General features: G+C 46.3%; 1 pseudogene; it reads left to right on the plus strand.

The window, feature by feature from the left end:
* The first annotated feature begins 3879 nt into the window (after positions 1–3879).
* Positions 3880–3997, plus strand: LOC126163378 (5S ribosomal RNA; annotated as a pseudogene).
* The last annotated feature ends 1187 nt before the right edge of the window (positions 3998–5184 follow it).

Consider the following 5184-nt stretch of genomic DNA (forward strand, 5'->3'; position numbering starts at 1 on the left):
GGATAATATATAGTGTGCGGATGTGTTCGAGGAAAAGGAGAAGGTGGGGGAAGGGGATGAGGTCGTAGAGGATGTGCGTGGGGGACGGAAGGCGGATGCGGATGGCGAGGCGGAGTGCATGGCGTTCGAGGATTTGGAGGGCTTTATAGAATCGGGGCTGAAATAGGTTTTTTTTTTCTTTATTGTTATTTCCAAACCTGTTAACAGGCAGGCCAGCAGCAGCATGCTACGCCGCTCTTTGGCCTCAGAGAACACACAAGATACAAATGAAGACATCGAGAGAAAAAAGCATGGTGGACATAGAAACGGAGACAAACACTTTGTAAAATACATGGAGCCGTTCACGGGCGTAGAGTCCAAGATACTGCCGGCCGAAGTGGCCGTGCGGTTAAAGACGCTGCAGTCTGGAACCGCAAGACCGCTACGGTCGCAGGTTCGAATCCTGTCTCGGGCATGGATGTTTGTGATGTCCTAAGATTAGTTAGGTTTAATTAGTTCTAAGTTCTAGGGGACTAATGACCTCAGCAGTTGAGTCCCATAGTGCTCAGAGCCATTTGAACCATTTGAGTCCAAGATAAAAGTTGTTCAGACACTTGGACAGAGGCGAATATTGTCACATGTGAACGTAGGTGCACAAAAACGAATAACACTGAACCACTGAAGCACAAAACGACGACACACACAGGACACGAGGTTTTGATCTCCGGTCTGGACTAGGGCAGAGCGGGTCCCTATGTACGAAACCGGAGGGAGCGGCTATTGGCCGCTGCCTGCACGTGGCTTAGCGGTGGCGCCCTTGCTGCGCGAGAGCCGCTGCGCGGAACAGCCGCCGCAGAGGCGGAGCCCTCTGTGGGCTTACCACGTCCATTTGTTCTGCGCGTGTTCGACTTTCGCAGCGGAAGGTACTAGACGCTCACCTCTACAAGTCCTACAAGTATGTAACGAGAATTTCCGAACATCCTGCATATTTTGTTTAGTAACTTGATACCTCTGAAGTTTGAAACTTCCTGGGAGATTAAATCTGTTTATGGGACTGGGAATCGAACCTGCGATCTTTTCCTTTTTCGGGATACCCAAGCAAGAGTCACGACTGCAACCCCCCACCCCCTGTCGCAGCTTTACTTCCGCCAGTACCTCATCTCCTACCTTCCAAACTTCTAATAAATTCTCCAACGTATTTGCGGGACTAGCACTTCTAGAAGAAAGCCACAGCCTAGGGGATGGTTTCCAGAATGCATTTTCATTCTGGAACGGAGTGAAGTTCGGAAAGTAGGAGATATGAAGCTGTGAGGACGGGTTGTGAATCGCGCTTGTATAGCTCAGGCGGTTGCCAAGTACGTAGAGTTCAGGAGACTTTCTACTCCTGAACCAATCCTTTTATCGAAAAATGAAAAACAACGCTTCTCTCTGGCTCTTAGACAGTTTTGCAACTACTCAGCAAGCAAGAAAACCAAAACAAATCTTGAAGACTGGTATCAGCTGACAGTGGAGCACGACAATGCTACGATACACGAAATAGGGGGCCGGCTTTGTGCGGGTTTTGACCGCTGTACTGTCATACTGGCCCTTGCTATACAACTGAGGTCTTGATTATTCTAGAAAGGAAGCCTTGTATGTTCTAGGAAAACTTGTCTGATTTTGAAGAGTAGCCGTATTGGTATTGTTTTAGCAAAGGTACCATTGGTTGCTTTATTTGAAGGAGATAGATGCACTTTTCAGGAGAAGTTTGTTTGCTCTCGTTTTGCAGATTTGTTGTTTTATAAGAGAAGTCTCATAGTCTAAAAGGATAAGTCATGGTTGATCTCGAAGAGGAGCTTTGTTCCCGTTGGAAAAAAAAAACTGTTGATCTGCAAGGGTAGGCTGGTTCACTTTAGACAAAGAAGAGAATCCCAGTTTGTTTTAGAAAATGATCAGTTATTCTTTTGCTTTAGAAGAGGAGCAATTATTATTTCAGAAGCGGAGGCTTATTTGCTCTTAGGAGAGGAGATTTGTTATAAACAGGTATCTTCCTTGTTTCAAAAGTGGTGTTCAATTTCGTTTTGGAAAATGAGTACTGTGTCTTTTGGAGGAGATATAATGTTTGTGTTTTGAAAAGATGTTTCTTCTTTTGTTTCAACAAGGAATCATGGAAGAAAACGACAAGGAAAGTAAAACTAAAGAAGCAAAATAAATAATAATAATAACAATAATAATAATAATAATAAAGCATTTGCCCACGAAAGGCGAAGGATCCAGGTTCCAGGCTCGGTCCGCCACGAAGTTTTAATCTGCTGAGAAGTTTTACATCAGCGCATACTCCGCTGGAGAGTGAAAATTTGTCTGGGAACATCCCCCATGTTGTAGCAAATCCATGTCTCCATAATATTCCTTCAAGTCTTGCATGTTTCGCAGGATTGCCTCTGTGAAGTTTGGAAGGTCTTCATCTTTATGAAGAGTGTTGTGTGGTTACTTCCGTCTCCCAAGGTGATGACAGCCGTGTCCACAGGGACATACGTGTACTTTCCAGGTTTGACGGTGCTCTTACTGCCCACTGAAGTTGTGCTGTCCCGCTAAATCACCCATCTTAATCTCAGAGAAAGTGTCTGTGACTATTTGACACAGCGGCTTAAACGTAGCAATCAGTATCCTAGCGATACATTAGCTCTACGGGGTCTCATTGTCAATGAGTGGCTGCAGCTACAGTGATGTAATTGTTTATTGCATCTCCAATTTATTATTTCATAATTTTGTGATTGGGAGCTGTCTGCGTCGCGTTATACCAGTCCACTGTTGTTAAATCGTTACATATTTTTGTTCTTATTTTTTCACTTCCTATCATATTTTTTCCAATATCTGCACTGAAGCACTGTTCATACAGTCATTTCATCTTGACACATTGAGTTAAGCAAATGGACAGGTCAGTGAGATAAACGCCAAAGAAGAAAGCTGCTATACTTTCTTATGCGTCAGTTGGTACCACTACAAGAGAGACCCTCTAACACAGGAGTTAATAAGTCTACAGTTTCGAGAAAGGCTACGTTGATGGTGAGAAAGGAAAAGGCCGAAAAAGGGCGTCTACCGTCAAACAAGATAAGATACTGAAAATACTTTGTCTCATGGATCGTCGGCTGTCATCAACTGGAAACCCAGACGGGCAAGGAATCTGTGACGTCTCAGTAAACAGTACAACTGGTAGGAACAGACTGCTGGAAATTGGACTCTCTGTCCGTTGACCTAGAAAGAAGTTTTTATTGACAAAAAAATGCGACAAGAGAGGGTAAAATGGAGAAAGGCACTTGTGACACGGATGATGGAGATTTGGAAGAAAATAATCGTTTCAGATGAGTCTAAATTTTATCTGCACGGCTCCGATGGTAAAGTGTTTATGCGTCGCAGAGTAGGCCAAGAATAGTCAAACATCCAGCGGGACAGATGGTCTGGGGATGCGTTTCTAGTCACGGAGTCGGTCGCATGGACTCCACTAATGGCACAGTCAATGCAAATGCATACACTAGCATCTATGAAAGGAAGCTTATGAGCACAAAAAGAGACCAGTTTGGAGATGCTTCCAGTTGCGGTTCCCAGAATTATTGTGCTCGTTGCCGCGGAACATTGAAGGTAAGGCGTGGTATCAACGTTTGTCAAGCATAAAGCAGATGATGTTCCGACATAATTGTTACACATTTCAGCACTCACCGTAGACAAAATGTAGTTGAAATGTTAGAATGGCCTGAAAATAACCCCGATCTCAATCATATTGAGAACTGTTGGAAGGTTATGGGAAATGCTATCGCAAAAAAAGAAGTCACGGCATAGACAGGAGCTGTTGTAAACTGTTTTGTGTGTTTGGTTTCATGAACTGAATGAGGAATATATTATGTAAGGCGTATAATAATTACAGGCAACGGCCTTGCCGCAGTGGATACACCGGTTCCCGTGAGATAACCGAAGTTAAGCGCTGTCGGGCGTGGTCGGCACTTGGATGGGTGACCATCCAGGCCACCTTGCGCTGTTGCCATTTTTCGGGGTGCACTCAGCCTCGTGATGCCAACTGAGGAGCTACTCGGCTTCGGTCATGAATACCATCATAACGACCGGGAGAGCGGTGTGCTGACCCCACGCCCCTCCTATCCGCATCCTCATCTGAGGATGACACGGCGGTCGGATGGTCCCGGTAGGCCACTCGTGGCCTGAAGACGGAGTGAGTATAATAATTGTTATTTGTGCTTGTGTATAATAATTACGTGTTACTTATGGTTGTTCAAAGCAGAGATCCGGCAGAAAAATACATAAAAATTTATCATAGGTTAAGTGAACATTGAAGAGATTTTGACATATTAAGCCACAATATTTGGAAGCAGCAGCTGTCGTACGAGGGGGCCAGTGAGCAGTGCAGTTTGCGCAGCAGCAGTCAGCACTTTGACAGATCAGCGACCGAGCAGATGGGCAATGCTTTAGAGGAGAACAACGACCAGCGCAGTTCGCACATCAGCGGCCAATGCTCCAGGAACTGTCATCATACTGAACTCACTTGCGTGACATGTAATGGCGATGCTGCGGGGGTCGACAGGGCAATGCCCGGCAACGGCAGCATTAAGGTAAAACAAGGAAAGACGGCACGTGTGTCGACATTGTTCACGTTTCGGCCCAACGTGAGAAGCATATCAACGACTGAAGAGTCAGTCACCGCCCTAGAAACTTGGCAACAATGGCGAAAACACCGAATAAATACCTGCCACAAACGGGTGTGAGTGGTCCTTTGAGGGGAGAAAGAAGAGACGAAGAAACGCCGCCTGGACGCACGGACCAATGGTTAGTCAGCGGACGTAATACTTCGCTACTTCGACGTACCCGCTACACTGTTCGACAGATGTCGGTACCGCGCCAATAGGTCAACGCAGAAGATTCCATCCCTGGTGCTACCGGAAGGAAGTTTGTGTGGTGCTTACCCAGGTGGCTGGCGAGGACGAAGAGACTGCGGCCTCGCCAAATGGGTCTCTTGTGAACCTAGTGGTTGACGAACTCATCCAGAAGACACCGAACCTGAGGGTCGCTGGTTAGATTCCGGGGCGGAGCACTCCGCTCCACGCCGTAGCCGCTTGTTAATAACGCAACGAGCGAATTCACAAGGAGAGCGCGTCGCCTCCGCAATGGGTCAGAGGTACGACACTGAACGCAAGAATAAGCCGCCTGGCGCTCCGTTGC

The sequence above is a fragment of the Schistocerca cancellata genome, chromosome 2 (genome assembly GCF_023864275.1).
Source record: "Schistocerca cancellata isolate TAMUIC-IGC-003103 chromosome 2, iqSchCanc2.1, whole genome shotgun sequence".
Taxonomy (NCBI): Eukaryota; Metazoa; Arthropoda; class Insecta; order Orthoptera; family Acrididae; genus Schistocerca; species Schistocerca cancellata.